Genomic DNA, 17,137 nt, shown 5'->3' with positions numbered 1-17,137 from the left:
TTCAGCAGTTTGGTCTCTTAGGAGTTCACACATGTGAACATTTTTGAACTTAACAGTTCTACTTACTTAATAGTGTACAGATCGCGTTGAATAAGTCGTTTCAAGCAGCGAACCTTGTTTCTATTGTAGTACTTAAATGTGTGATAAGAGAAGCCGGCGCGCATTCAAGGTGGGAGGTGTACCACAGAACAAAGCAAATACTAACGAACTCCGATGATATTATAGAGATCCGCGCTATATATCGGATGGCAATAGAAGAGTTGTTTGCTGCTCTAAAAGACACTGATAGCAATATAGTGGCAATAGTGTAATTTACTAACGGTATTACTTATCGACCGTAACGTGTCTTCGTGAATCTCACTTTTCGCTCATTCTTAGTACTAAGCAGACCTGTCATTTGCACTTAGACTATTCATGTGAAAACGTTTCCGACGTGATTATGGCTTCCCGACGGGAATTAAGAGACTCTGAATGAGGATTGGTAGTTGCAGTTAGACACATGGGACATACCATTTCGCCGGCCAGTGTGGCCGAGTGGTTCTAGGCGCTTCAGTTTGGATCCACGCGACTGCTACGGTCGCAGATCCGAATCATGCCTCGGGCATGGATGTGTGTGATGTCCTTAGGTTAGTTATGTTTAAGTAGTTCTAAGTTCTAGGGGACTGATGGCCTAAGATGTTAAGTCCCATAGTGCTCAGAGCCATTTGAACCATACCATTTCGGAGATCGTTAGGAAACTCGATATTCCAAGATCCACAGTATCAAGATTGCGCTGAGAGTACCAGACTTCAGGCATTACCTGTCACCATGGACAACGCAGTGGCCGACGGCCTTAACTAACGACCGAGAGCAGCAGCGTTTGCATAGAGTTGTCAGTGCTAACAGACAAGCAGCTGTGTGTGAAATAACTGCAGAAATCAATGTGGGACGTACGAGAATAGTATTCGTTAGGACAATGCGGCGAAATGTGGAATGAATGGGCCATGGCAGTAGGCGAAGGACGTGAATGCCTTTGCTAAAAGCACGGCATCGTCTACAGCGCCTCTCCTGGCCTCTTGATCATATCGGTTGAACCCTAGACGACCGGAAAACCGTGGCCTGGTCAGATGAGTCCCGATTTCATTTGGTAAGAGCTGAAGGTAGGATTCGAGTGTGTTGCAGACCCCGCGAAGACGTGGACCCACGTTGTAATCAAGAATCTGTACAAGCTGGTGGTGTCTCTGTAGTGGTATGGGCTATGTTTACATGGAATGGACTGGGTTTTCTGATCCAACGGAAGTAGAAACAGTCCTGTCGGCGGAACATCCGCAACTGAGCATTATACCAGACATTGAAAAATCGCTACAGTTGTACGGTTCTTTTATTTAGAACATCATCGGTTTCGGACTCCTATACGCCCATCTACAGGTGTCAATGCTGTGACGCCGAGCGCCACAGTGTACAAGACGCTGCGTGCTACCACTGAGCGCGGTGTGCTGCTTCGTGCCATCAAGGAAGTAAATACCCAGCCACAGTGATCGAGCAATATTAACGGCTGCTTGGAACTCTTTTTCCCCTCCACGTTATCGCTACCTGCCCTATAGAATGACCCGCCAGTAACAGCTGGAAGATACACTACTGGCCATTAAAATTGCTACACCACGAAGATGACGTGCTACAGACGCGAAATTTAACCGACAGGAAGAAGATGCTGTGATATGCAAATGATTAGCTTTTCAGAGCATTCACACAAGGTTGGCGCCGGTGGCGACACCTACAATGTACTGACATGAGGAAAGTTCCCAACCGATTTCTCATACACAAATAGGAGTTGAGCGGCGTTGCCTGGTGAAACGTTATTGTGATGCCTCGTGTAAGGAGGAGAAATGCGTACCATCAAGTTTCCGACGTTGATAAAGGTCGGATTGTAGCCTACCACGATTGCGGTTTATCGTATCGCGACATTGCTGCTCGTGTTGGTCGAGATTCAATGACTGTTAGCGGAATATGGAGTCGGTGGGTTCAGGAGGGTAATACGGAACGCCGTGCTGGATCCCAGTGGCCTCGTATCACTAGGAGTCGAGATGACAGGCATCTTATCCGCATGGCTGTAACGGATCGTGCAGCCACGTCTCGATCCCTGAGTCAACAGATGGGGACGCTTGCAAGACAACAACCATCTCCACGAACAGTTCGACGACGTTTGCAGCAGCATGGACTATCAGCTCGGAGACCATGGCTGCGGTTACCCTTGACGCTGCATCACATCCAGGAGCGCCTGCGATGGTGTACTCAACGACGAACCTGCGTGCATGAACGGCAAAACGTCAGTTTTTCGGATGCATCCAGGTTCTGTTTACAGCATCATGATGGTCGCATCCGTGTTTAGCGACATCGCAATGAACGCACGTTGGAAGCGAGTATTCGTCATCGCCACACTGGCGTATCACCCGGCGTGATGGTATGGGGTGCCATTGGTTACACGTCTCGGCCACCTCTTGTTCGCATTGACGGCACTTTGAACAGTGGACATTTCAGATGTGTTACGACCCGTGGCTCTACCCTTCATTCGATCCCTGCGAAAGCCTACATTTCAGCAGGATAATGCACGACCGCATGTTGCAGGTCCTGTACGGGCCTTTCTGGATACAGAAAATGTTCGACTGCTGCCCTGGCCAGCACATTCTGCAGATGTCTCACCAATTGAAAACGTCTGGTCAATGATGGCCGAGCAACTGCCTCGTCACAATACGCCAGTCACTACTCTTGATGAACTGTGGTATCGTGTTGAAGCTGCATGGGCAGCTGTACCTGTACACGGCATCCAAGTTCTGTTTGACTCAATGCCCAGGCGTATCAAGGCCGTTATTACGGCCAGAGGTCGTTGTTCTGGGTACTGATATCTCAGGATTTATGCACCCAAATTGCGTGAAAATGTAATCACAGGTCAGTTCTAGTCTAATATATTTGTCCAACGAATACCCGTTTATCATGTGCATTTCTTCTTGGTGTAGTAATTTTAATGCCCAGTAGTGTATTTACCCAGTGACTCCACTACTTCATAGCAAGCGCGGCCAGACTCCATTTAAAAAGTGAACACGACTCTTCTGTTCAGCTATCCGGATACACTAGACGATCTTACTGTATTTACAAAGCATCTTCAGTGGTCATTCTGTAAATATAGTACATCCAGGGTATAACAAAAAACACAGACAGCACTTTGTATGTTGTGCGGGGAAAGCAGACCGATATGTTTTCAAGAAAACGCACGACTTGGCCGCTGGAGAGCGGCGATGTCTGAGAATGAAAGATTGTGACGGTTTGTTCCCATTCGTTTTGGTGTCTGAACACGGAAAGTTTGCAATTGTCTAGCCATCTGTATACTGCAGAATAATCAAATGGATAACATTCCTACGCATACGCTACATTCGCCCACACAGCGTCTGTGCGCATCCTACTGCGCATGTTGTATGGTGTGACAGCGCAGTAGCGTTGTTGACAGGAATGCTACATATACCATTACACAGCTGTGGAAGTGACCGACATGGCGCTTGCTTACGGCAAAGCGGATTGCAATGGGAGAACTGCTGCAACATGTACCCCACACAATTCCACGTTTACGGAGGTCGAGAGACGCCTCAGAGAATACGGAACGTATTTTCCGCCTGAGGTGTGTCCGCTGTGAAGTAGTAGCATTTTGTGTGTGGTACTTGCGAATACTACCCTCTACTAAGTGCCGAATCATGATGCGGGTCCTCCACGCTCGGCTCTATGGTTGGAAGAGGGTGTGCTGGCAAGGTTCGAAAAGCACCCATCTACCAGCACTCGGCAGTATCTGCACACGGATAAACGTGCCGCCTAGCGTGTTGTTCATAAGCACCGGCTCAATTCATATGATCTACAGAAAGGTCAGGCATTACGGAAGAATGACTACCCATGACGGGTAATGCGCAGTGGTATTTACAACAATGCATAATCCACCCACAGTTCCCGAGACTGGTTTCTATTCACAGACGAATACACATTTACTAGAGACGGCATATTAAACTTGATGGTACGGACGAAAATCCGCCTGCATAGGTGGTTCAAAATCATTATTGATGGATCGGTATTAACATCTGTGCCGGGTAATGGTGACCGTATCATTGGGCCATATCTGTTGCCAAACGGACAAAGATGACCTACCTTCGACACGTTTATTAGAGATGCGTTTCCTACCGCATTGGGCTTAGTGACAGTAAAAGTTCGGATAGATATGTGGCTGCAACACAATGGAGGTCCAGCACATTTTGATATCGATGTGTGGATGCATCTCAACGTCGCAAAGCCAAATCAGTGGATTGGTAGATGTGGACCAGTTTCATGGTCAGCAATATCGTCATGTCTGACACCTCTCGACTATTTTTTGTGGGAAAGTATGAAGAGTATGGTGTATGGCACACCTGTTTAATGCTAGCGGAGAACCTTATTGCTCGAGTCCACGAGACAACCGCACTTATTGGCTCGTATGCGTGAGGCTCAGCCACGCATTGTAGTAGGCGGTGCGCGGTTCGAAACCTCTTTGTAACATAGACAGCGCGATGTGCTACTCGTGTTGGACTTATTGACGTAATGTGGAACTAACACCCGTCTCAGATTTTGATGCTCTCCAGCGGATATGGGTTCCTTCTTGAAAACTGATCAGTATGAATCCCAGCACAACATACTAAGCGTTGTCACTGTCTTCTGGGACTCCCTGTATTAAACCTTCCTACATTTTCTTATGAATTTGGCGTGCTATTAACTTCCGGCGTACTTACTTGTCCTGAAGTCGCCAGCTTCCTCCCCTCGTTGTTAGCAGGGGTTGAAATAGAAAAAAGAATTTGGTCGCATTTTCACCCTTCGCGATTTTTCGGCTTTTGGAAACACGTTCTAAGCAAAGCCATATCTGGTGAAAAACACACATAAACTGTCGTAAGTTGAAGACGAAAAAACAAAAATTATATACAACAGCTACTGCGTCCGTCCTTGCTTCCTGATATACGATATGGACATGTGGTTCTGTCTACAGCAAACGCAGTTCTTTTCCTTGCAATACCCAAACATGTCTCGGAGAGATTCTTCTTAGCCAGTGAGTTCATTTATTCTAAGTTAACTAACAATAAATAAATTTTTGCATAATAGCACATAACAGTTTTTGAGGTTGTAATATTTACATTGATAATAGGATTAACAGAATAATACCATATTTTTCCTGTTAATATTTTATGATAATCTCAAAAACTATTATGTATTATGATGCAAACATTTCTTTATATGTTATCTGACATGTAATAAATAAACTCACTGACGATGGAGAAATTTCTCCGAGAAATGTGTGGGAAATATAAAAAAACAAAAAAAGGAGAATTAAGTTTTCTCAAGCCAGAACCACGTTTACATATTATATAAACATATTTATGTTTATTTTTATGTAATATGGAAGAACCTCTAAAGACTGTATTGTCTTAGTTCTTATAACTTATCAGATAGTACCAAAAATTTTATTTTCTCTTGGCTTATGATTTTTACTAATCTTTTGCAAGCAGTTACGCATCAAGAACAATAACGTTACTCACCTGGTTTAACATAAACCATGTACCTTTTTCTCCTAGAACGTACTGTGTTTCGATTCTTACAATCTACATAGTGATTATAAATCATTTTCTTATGTTACTAATTCAAGGAGTTTAACGTTATCTCAAGTGGTCTCCAGACGACGTCTGTACCTCTTTTGAAGTAACCCTGGCAGTAAATAGTAACACCTCGTCTGCCGTGTGTATGCAGGGTGTAACAAAGCGATACAAAACTATACAGGAATGTGTCAACGATTACTGCGTAGCGTCAAGATTGTAGCAGTCAAAATCTGCGGCAAAGTTGAGTTTGCTTGCTGACGGGCCGCAAGTGGAACTACTAGCAGTGAGTCCGACAGCGATGAGACGATGGCGTTAAACGCGCCCATGTTCATCACAACAACACGGTGGCCTGTAGGGCGCACAGAACAACGTCTGCTCCCGACGAGGTGGTCCCGTGACAAGTACCCTCAATGCTCTTAGGGTCATTGAATGAAGGTTGCGGACGTGGGTTCCTACACTATCTCATCAAAAGCACCTGGACACCTATTTAGTGCACCTTAAATGGGGTATGCCCACCTTTTACCGTTACTTGGCTTCATCTCTGCGGCGGAACTTTCAATGAGATGTCTGAATGTCTGGAGACTTGGCAGCCCATTCTTCTTCAAGAGCCGAAACAAAGAAAAGGTAGTGATGTTGGATACTCGGGTCTGGAGCGAAGGTGCCCCACTGCGCTCATGTCGGGACTCTGGGCAGGTCAGTCTATTTCAAGAACGTTGTTGTCCACATACCCTTGCCCTACAGATGGTGCTTTATGACAAGGTGCACTGTCATGGTGAGACAACCTTTCTCCCCGAGCTGTTCCTGTGCCGTACGCAGTACACAAATCTGCAAAATGGGTTTTCTGATGTATAATAAGCGGACCACAAACTAACCACGGGAAATACTCCCATACCGCAAGACCACCTGCTCTGTACTCCGTTGTTGGGACTACACGTGATAGCAGGTAACGCTCTCTTGGTATCTGCCAAACTCAAAGGGTGTAGCGTGCTTCATCATCAGACCAAATAACTCATTTCCAGTCACTATTCAGTGGTGTCGCGCCTTTCACCACTTCAAGCGTCGTTTAGCATTTGCAGAAATGTTTGGCTAACGGAGAGTTGTTCCAACACTGTATTCCATCCTTCTCAACTAACTACGCACAGCCAGTGTGCTAGCTTGATTGCTGGTAACTCTTTGAAACACACTTTCTCTGATTTCATGCGATTTCTTTTTACAACCATCCTCCGCAGTGCTCGACTTTTTCTCTCCGTCAGTGTATGTCGTCTTCCTGGTGTTGTTTTAGCTGCGGCTTTTCCTTCGCGTTTCCACTTCACAGTCACATCACCAGTAGTCGACTTCTGCAGTCTTAGACGCTGCTGTCACTGCTTTTCCACTCAGAACACAATACTCCCCGCCTCCTTTTATACTGCTCGGTCCACTTCTCATAAAATCTTGCGCGGATTCTGGACACAGTGATCAGAAAGTGTATATGCTGTTCTCCTCTACTGGTGAACGAGAATCTCCTGTATAATGTAATAACCCGTCGGGTAGACAGTTCGCCGGGTGCAAGTCTTTCGATCTGATCCCACTTCGGCGACTTGCGCGTCGTTGGGGATGAAATGATGATGGTTAGGACAACACAACACCCAGTCACTGAGCGGAGGAAATCTCCGACCCAGCCAGGAATCGAACCCGGGTCCTTAGGATTGACATTCTGCCGCGCTGACCACTCAGCTACTGGGGGGGGGGGGGGGGGGGGGCGGACTCCTGTATAATAACAAATATAAATTCCGCAAATAGTGATCAGAACAGCCTGCTCTGTTCGCCCGTGAGATTCAGGCCGTCGCAGACGAAGGCGCTCAGGTTGCCGGATCCAGGAAACTGGCAAACGAGTACGGTACTCGATGTACCCTCCACCAAACATTGTAAGGTGGTTTCCGGAGTATAGATGTAGACGTAAATGTTGATAAATAGCAGAGAAAATGAATCACAAGGTGCAGATTTAGATTTAAGTATGAAGTTCGAGTTATGTAAAAGAAGAAATGATAACCAGCTACGCAAAAGTAAAGTACTTACTATAGATATTTTCACTGTGCCTTTAATTTACGTATTTTGACACTGTCTTAGCCACAAAATGCTTAGGGACTTCAAAGAGGAAGGTACATAAGTCGGCCCACGCTAAGGTCATTGCGCAACAGCAGTGACGCATTGTCAGAAGAGAGCATATATTCCGGGTTTGTGCTCCCGTACAGATTATTTATTTATTTATTTATTTATTTACACGTCAAGTTCCATAGGACCAAATTGAGGAGCAAATCTCCAAGGTCATGGAACGTGTCAGTAAATGGAATTACAACATAAAAGTAATAACAGATAAAAATAAATGTTCATGAACCTGAAAAAATTCAGTCCATAAGTTAAAGCAAACGCTATCAGCAATACAATAAGAATCAGCTTAATTTTTCAAGGAACTCCTCGACAGAATAGAAGGAGTGACCCATGAGGAAACTCTTCGGTTTCGATTTGAAAGCACGTGGATTACTGCCAAGATTTTTGACTTATTGAAAATGGATGCAGCAGTATACTGCACACCGTTTTGCACAAGAGTTAAGGAAGTCCGATCCAAATGCAGGTTTGATTTCTGCCGAGTATTAACCGAGTGAAAGCTGCTTATTCTTGGGAATAAACTAATATTGGTAACAAGAAACGACAGTAAGGAATATGCATATTGAGAGGCCAATGTCAAAATACCCAGACTCGTGAACAGAGGTCGACAAGAGGTTCGTGAACTCACACCACTTATTGCCCGAACCGCCCGTTTCTGAGCCAAAAACACAGATAACAGGTGTATCAGTGTGAGACTGAAATGGCGCAGCAACCGGGAACGTACTCCACAGATGAAGTAGGCGGACAGTACGATCGCTGCAGGCAAAAAGTTGCACACAGACTCACCGTCAAATTATGGCGGTATGTAGATCAAATGCAACGTAGCGTAAGCACATCTGGTTGGGAGAGTGGGGGTGGGGAATGTAAGAGATTTCCCAATGATGTGCACATTCATGCAGCGGTTCTCGAATAGCTGCGAGGCCTAGGAGTCGATTTCCGTTGTTGAGAAACTGAACGATTGGTACAACGTTCCGACAGTTTTTTGCAGAGACTTTGTGACTATGTTGAAAAATATCTGTGTCACTTTGAAGTGTAGAGTAGCATTCAATAAAGGTTACTAGTCGTGCCATGGTAATGCGTAAATTACTTTTTTGACGTGTCCCCATACATCTCCCTCCTCAGGCGCTATCGATCTCAGGAAGAACACAACAGTACCATGAAGCGGCGGACTGCTGACAGTGAATAATGTCAAACACATGATGAAATGACCCTGGCGGCCAGAACGTGGTAGGCCTGGCAGGTGGAGAGAGCCTTAAACGATGGACAACGCCTTTCCCACTACGAGACGCAACCCGCCCTACGTAGGTGTGTCGTGTGCGAGAACTACACCTCCTTGAAGGTGGGGCCAAGAAGCAAATTGCTCTTGTAATAACAGCATATAACATAGAGATGCCATTTCCGTGTTTTATTCACGAACGGAAAATTACAGTTCTATCAAAGGTTAGTTGAGAGGATTGATTTAGGGCAAAATACACTTATTTTACGACACACTTACCTTTCGGGTCAATCCGTGTTAACCAATGTTTTTGTAATACGTACACTGAAGGCAATAAAACTGCCATTTATGGGTGCTCTTCCTTATATTCGAACCGCAATCATACATTTCTTAAGGTATAATGTTTTTTTTTTTATTTTTTAAAAAAAGTTGCCATCAGCCTTGCTTCTTGTTTGAGGCTGTGCTCTGCCTTTCCTTCCTGCTTAATCCTTACAATGCTATGTAATGGTATACCCGACAGTCGCCGTAAGCTCTTTCTTTATACTATAGTCATGCTCCTCACCTACTGTTCCTCACCTCTAGTGCTTCTACAGCGACAAAACCGTCTCGGAATGTCGTAGTAGATGTCTCCTTAACTTACAACTACCTGTGATAAGGATCGTCCTTAGACCTCTTCCTCGCCTAATCTTCATTTTGTACTGTCTGCCTACTTAATTTAATTCTTCGACAGCACCTCATTTCAAATGCTAACCAGATTCTGCTTATCCAGATTTTTTTGTAGTCCACATCTTACTTCCATACAATGGTGTATTCCAGCTGTAGATTTTCAGCAACTCTTACATCAGTTCCGAATCAACATCTGGTTTGAGTAGACCTCTTCTATGGAAGGAAACATTCTTCACCTGTTACAATCGGTTTCCCTCTTGCTTCGTCAATCATGAGTGCTTTACTCTCCAAACAGAAGAATTCTATTTATTTCTTCCACCAATGGGTCATTCTCAGTTTTGAATTTATTATCTGCTTTCTACTTTTCTTCATGGCCAATGTGTTTGCTCAATTTATCCTTCAGTCACATTTTGTGCTATGTATGCTGCCAATTCCTTTCAAAAGATCAAGGAAGTCTTGCTCACCTACCAGAAAGCCCATCTCGTCTGCGAACCCCATCATTGGCTCGCCCTCTTCCTATTTTTTCACTGATTTCAAAGTTACTTACTTCTCTGCAGCTAAGAAAACCCATAAAAATATGTAAAAAATAAAAATTTATTTGCACTATCTGTGTCAACAGAATGCATGGAATTAACTGTCTCATCCCATCAGATAGTGTTTACTTCGTTAGGTCTGGTTGTAACTACTAACTCTGCTCACCAAATTTAACTGTAACGAAACGCACGGCTCTCCTTTGGATCTTTTTGGATCTTCTCTGTTTCCTCTGTCAGTCTTATCTGGTATGGATCACATACTGTCGAACAGTATTCAAGTATTCGTTGGACGAGGGTTTTGTAAGCTACTTCCATTCTTGACGGACTACATATGTTGAGGACTCTTCCAATGATTTTCAGGCTGGCATCTGCATGTCCTGCGATTAGTTTTGTGTGGTGGTTCCTCTTTAAATCGCTCGGTACGCATTTTCCTACATATTTTATTACTCGCAAGTATTTCTCAATCATAGAGGCATTGTGGCAGCGACGGCGGAAGCGGTCGTTGCAGGAGCAAAGGCAGGGCTCTACACAGGTGGCAGGCTAGGTGAAGGCTTCACTTAGCTCTATGGGACTCCTGGCGGTGCGAACCTCGGAACCTGAGGAGTGAGACCGGAGGAGGCTGCGTGACCTGAAACAGAGGACCACAGCAGTCTGCTGCCGATCTCTTCTTCCTTACTGGTAGGCTACGGAGCCTGCATCCTCAAGCCGACATGTTCTGCTGTACGGCGGCGATGGTGTGCACAATCGACTGACGCAAGGTCGCATCGACGAATTGCACGAGAGTCGTGCTACATGTTGACGTAAATTCCAGGGGCGTTTTTCCGAGCGGCTGTGTTGTAAGTTCCATGCCTTCGGGACGGTAAATGGATCAATGAGTTCTGAAATTCCTCTGCGTCGCAGTATTCTGTGCGACGACAACAGTACTACTGCACGCTATGGTGTGCGGTACATGCCACACGGACTTCATACAGTTCGAAAGAAAATATCAGTTCTCACTAAAAAAAGTTAAAACTGTCCCTAGACGTGGTCCACAACTGATCACAAACTTTTACAAATTGATATCATTCTTCATTAAACAACTATTGCACAATCTTAACATAAATTATTAGAGCTCCGAGCTGTATGACCTCATCGCATCATAAGAGCCGGTCACAGGCTTATAGAAACGAACACTCAAAATCATCTGCCAGAACCAAAGCGCCTGAAAGATTTATTTGTTTGTAAAAGTAACACGCCAGCCAATCAGCTTCTTCTTACAACTCACACAACCCGGTTATCACCTTCTTTTGAGCCGAGCGGTCTAAGGCTTACAGTTATGGACTGTGCGGCTGCTCCCGGCGGAGGTTCGAGTCCTCCCTCGAGCATGGGTGTGTGTGTTTGTCCTTAGGATAATTTAGGTTAAGTAGTGTGTAAGCTTAGGGACTGATGACCTTAGCAGTTAAGTCCCATAAGATTTCACACACATTTGAACCTTCTTTTGACCAGTTCCAACTCCGAAAGCATATTATACGAAAGCCCAAATCAATAAAATCTAAAAAGCCAATAAAATAGCTATAACTAATCGCGTGAAGGAGCAAAATAAATATTACATTTCTAAACTAACGGAAAGTTGCTACTTTGAAATCATCATATTCCTCCATTTACGTGTACTATTTATTTCCTTGGCTGAGGCACACGCGGTTATTGGCAATTTCAACGAGTCGTATTTCACACACATGCAGCATTCACATCCATTTTCCACTCAGACAATACGACAAAGGAAAATAGCGTCACTCAACACCGTGTGATAGCATTCTCTGGGTCAGTGAGTCACTATGCAGGTAATTTGTTTTTAATCAACATGCTAGAGTCATTGCAGCAGGAGAGATTGATTTTTTTACTGTTGTTTCTTTATTGCTTTCTCAACTACTGTCTTCCTTTGCACCTAGCGCTAGTCGCACGGTACACTGAATATTCCCTAGATAATAGTTATTTTTAGCTCTAATAACGCTTACTGGGGATGTGAGTTTATACAATACAACTTAACCAAAAGTATATGTAAAACCTAGTTGTTGTTGTTGTGGTCTTCAGTCCTGAGACTGGTTTGATGCAGCTCTCCATGCTACTCTATCCTGTGCAAGCTTCTTCATCTCCCAGTACCTACTGCAATCTACATCCTTCTGAATCTGCTTAGTGTATTCGTCTCTTGGTCTCCCTCTACGATTTTTACCCTCCACGCTGTCCTCCAGCACTAAGTTGGTGATCTCTCGATGTCTCAGAACATGTCCTACCAACCGATCCCTTCTTCTAGTCAAGTTGTGCCACAAGCTCCTCTTCTCCTCAATTCTATTCAATACCTCCTCATTAGTTATGTGATCTACCCATCTAATTTTCAGCATTCTTCTGTAGCACCACATTTCGAAAGCTTCTATTCTCTTTTTGTCTAAACTATTTATCGTCCACGTTTCACTTCCATACAAATACTTTCAGAAACGACTTTCTGACATTTAAATCTATACTCGATGTTAACAAATTTTTCTTCTTCAGAAACGCTTTCCTTGTGATTGCCAGTCTACATTTTATATCCTCTCTACTTCGATCATCATCGGTTATTTTGCTCCCCAAGTAGCAAAACTCCTTTACTACTTTAAGTGTCTCGTTTCCTAATCTAATTCCCTTAGCATCACCCGACTTAATTCAACTACGTTCCATTATCCTCGTTTTGCTTTTGTTGATGTTCATCTTATATCCTCCTTTCAAGACTTTTCCATTCCGTTCAGCTGCTCTTCCAGGTCCTTTGCTGTGTCTGAGAGAATTACAATGTCATCGGCGAACCTCAAAGTTTTTATTTCTTCTTCATGGATTTTAATACCTACTCCGAATTTTTCTTCTGTTTCCTTTACTGCTTGCTCAATCTGTATATTGAGCGAGCAGTAAAAAACCTAGTTAATTAGGAATAATGTGGAATAAAAATAACTAGTAAGACAAAACAAAAGCAACCTTTTAAGTTGCACATAATATTTCCAACTAAGTAGATTCGTCTGGTGAGTTTCGCTGTTGGTTGCCTCGGTGCGTCTCCGATTTATACCTGCACCGAATGGCAAAATAATTTATAATTACAGGTCCCTCTCCATTTTTACCAACATTATAGCGGTATATACTGTTTGTATTTTGTAGTATCTGCCTGGATTTCGAACATAATCAGCTAGATACTGTGTATCTAAGTAAGGAGAAGTTGATGCGTGACTCGTTCGAAAGCGCCATACTTTGGCGTTTCAGCGACTTGAGTGTTAGTGGTCAACCAGCAAAGTAGTAATAGTTCCTCGAGGGTCGAGTCACGTGCTGCCTTTGTTGCTTGTCCTGTAGAAACACGCAGAAATTTGTCAAACGTGGCTGGCTGTAGGCCGACAGCACTCCCCTCCCCCACCCTTCTACCACTGCCACTGCAACCTGTCGCAAAACTGGAAGTTGAAATGGTGTAGCTAACGATGTGTTACGCTGTTATTTGAGTTATACATTGCGCTACCAAGTACTCAAATGGCGTCTTTCACGTCCCAGTTTGCCAGTAGAGTCGTTTCAGTTATCTGCATAAAGGAAGCCGACTCAATGGCAAGCCTGATATCGGAACAAACTGAAGCGCAAATGTTTACACACTTAGCTTAACATGCGACATTCGGGATTTACTGTAAAAGAATAATCAAAATATCCACGGGTGTACTGCCGGTCTACAGTGTCCAACGGACACAATATTTCGGCGATCATACATGTCGCTATCATCAGGTGAACTGACGCACTGAGCTCCTGTGAACGTGCCGGCACGGAGATCCATATATTTCGAAAAAATGGGTACCCAGAGTGGCAGATTCAACGTGCTCTCCGCCCAACCACTACAGCACAACCTGTGGAGATGGATGAAATCATGAGGGAGGAGGTAGGCACGGCGTTTATTCCGTATACAGGCGCACTCTCGGGGAAAATCGCCCGCATGTGTTTTGTCCTCCGAATAAAACTCGTGCACTGGTGGGGAGCGCCAAAGATGACCTCGGTTTGAGGAAGGCCGGCGTGTACCCGATTCCGTGTCAATGTGGCAAGTCGTATATTGGTCAGACGATGCGTACCGTCGAGGATCGATGCCGTGAACACCAGAGGCACACTTGACTGATGTATCCGAGCAAGTCGGCGGTCGCTGAACATTGTTTGTCGGAAAACCACGCTATGGAGCATGAACGCACGAGGATTCTGGTGCAGACGTCGAGATACTGGGACAGCGTTGTTAGAGAGGCCATTGAAATTCGCACCAATGACAACCTCATAAACCGTGACTGTGGCTATAATCTTAGCAAGGCTTGGGAACCAGCGATTGGGTTAATCAAGAGTAAATCGAGCAAACGTATAGTTGTGACGACCACGGCGGATAGAGCCATCACTCCGACGTCATCTCAGACGCCGTCGCAATCTGTTCCACCGCGCGACCGTGGCGCGGGGCGCTGACAGCGGAGGGAGCGCGCCGCGGGCGGAGGGTATTTAAATCGGCCGCCGCCGCGACCGAACCCAGTTCCCTCTGAGCAGCCATAGCCTACGGATCTCCTTGCCGGCACGTTCACAGGAGCTCAGTCCGTCAGTTCACCTAATGATGGCGACATGTATGATCGCCGAAATATTGTGCCCGTTGGATACTGTAGACCGGCAGTACACCCGTGGATATTTTGATTATCAAATACACCGGGAGAAACTCAAGAATTACTGCAAAAGAAGTTTATTTATCAAAATTATGAACTTGAAGACATCGCACTACCCGACGGCAAGTTATAAGTAAATTTCAGTACGCTCGGTAGAACTATTCCACTCTTTATGTTCATGTACTAACAACAATTAGCATGAAACAAAACAGCTGTAAGAAATTTGAGGTTGACATGGTGTACCTAACGACGTGTTACACTGATTCACTGGACCTCATAATAATCTAGTCACGTAATAGCTACTGCACGCACATTAAAAACTATTCGTGGCCAAATTAGCATAACTACTCATACAGATAATATAGCGCAGTTACTAAACTGAATAATTTCCTGCAGAGGGTGAAACAATATGCTCATAATAAAAGCTTTTGAGTGCCAAAATAGTTTGTAATTAAGGTTTGTGAAAATAGATAATAAAAGAAATCAGTTTCTTACACTGTATTTAATCATTTAGTTTCAAAATATGTACGCAGACTGCTATGAGAAACTGGTTTGTTGCTGTGACGTCACATGTCAGCGATAGATAAATAATTTCCATGTCCCTCCTCGTTCCTCTTACGGCCATGTTACGTTAACTGTTACATAGCGCCACATCTCAAACATGACACGAAACAAAAGAACGCTACACAGTCACAACAGCACGTAACAGCGGCGAAAACTATGCTTGGAAAGAAATCCGATACAATGAATGTGTAACGCCAAAAAGAAAGAAATAAACAAATATTTCGACACAAAAATAAAAACACCACAGCATTAAAAAAAAACCTAAACCCTAAGTAACAAGCCAAACAACGTAGTGATTTTCGGTCTGAAACGCATAATAAACAGAAAATTAAAATAATGTTTTGCTGTTTGTAGATGACAAGCTGTAGACTGCATAGTAGACTTAAAGCTACTAGCATAAGTATCCAATAACTCCATGTGAGGTATCTAAACAAACTATTATTTCCAGTTGTACTATTAATCTAGAAACTTTAGATATATCGTAAATAAACAACATAGAATATCTCAACTCAGTGATACACGTCTGAACTCTGTACTGTATGCAAACCAGTGTAAATACGTTTGATAATAATCGCTCATTTTACAATTGTAAATATTTGTACCAAAAGTACTTTAAAGGTTAACATTTAAAGATTTTACAGGAAGAAAATAAACAAACCCGCTGAAGACAGCACAAAAGGTTCTGAAACATATCTGGGTGAAAACAAAACAACTAATGTGTCTTGCATAAGGTGATATTCCTCTCCAGTTTTCTTAGCAAGCACGAAAATAAGAAGAAATGCAACATTCACAAGATGATTCTTATATTGGAACTACATACATTTTTCTGAGGACTTAAACAGTGATCCATTTTCCCTACCTAAGCGAGTACCTAAGCCATCGCAACAGGATCCCATTTTCGTTTCTCTGATTTCTGGCACATTCTCTAGGCATCTTCATGCCCCAGCATATGAAAGAATACCAGTGGGATGCAGCAGACCGTTTTCAGTCGGACTTTTGTATCAGGCAAGCATAACAGGACAGAGACTATTTCAAATAATCCAACTTAGTTAATTCAAAATTCTCACATAGGCAGATGATAGTTTTGTATATAAAAGGGCTTAGATTTTATCTGTTGTGGTACGCGGTTTTTTTTGTGGAAGTAACTGTTATTGGGCTGAACATCTTTACCACTTTACCCGATAAGTAGTGTGGCCACTTTTCAGATCGGACGCCATATCAGCGTTAGTGATCCACAGAATAAACCATCACGTAACGAGATTGCGCAGTGATTAGCACACTGGATTCGCATTCGGGGGGACGACGGTTCAAACCCGCATCCGGCCATCCAGGTTTAGGTTTCCCGTGGTTTCCCTAAATCGCTTCACGCAAATGCAGGGATGGTTTCTCTGAAAGGGCAGGGCAGACTCCCTTTCCCATCCTTCCCTAATGCGATGGGAATGATGACCTCGTTGTTTGGCCCTTCCCCAAAAATAAAAAAAATAAGCTGTCAGACTGAAAAAATAACCAGGAACTGCATTTGTAGGCTGAAAGACGTTCTTTAAATATTGATAATGTTAAAAATTATTACCCTCCACACAAATGACGTAACACGAATAGTATAAATGACTTATCTTACAACAGACGACTCAAAACAAAACAAAAAATACTAAGAAATACCCGAATAAGCTTCCTCTATCAGTCTCACTGATAAGAGTGATGGTGTAAATTAGGACTCGTGTG

Source organism: Schistocerca serialis, chromosome 7 (assembly GCF_023864345.2).
Source record: "Schistocerca serialis cubense isolate TAMUIC-IGC-003099 chromosome 7, iqSchSeri2.2, whole genome shotgun sequence".
Lineage (NCBI taxonomy): Eukaryota > Metazoa > Arthropoda > Insecta > Orthoptera > Acrididae > Schistocerca > Schistocerca serialis.
Note: the sequence above shows the minus strand (reverse complement) of the source record.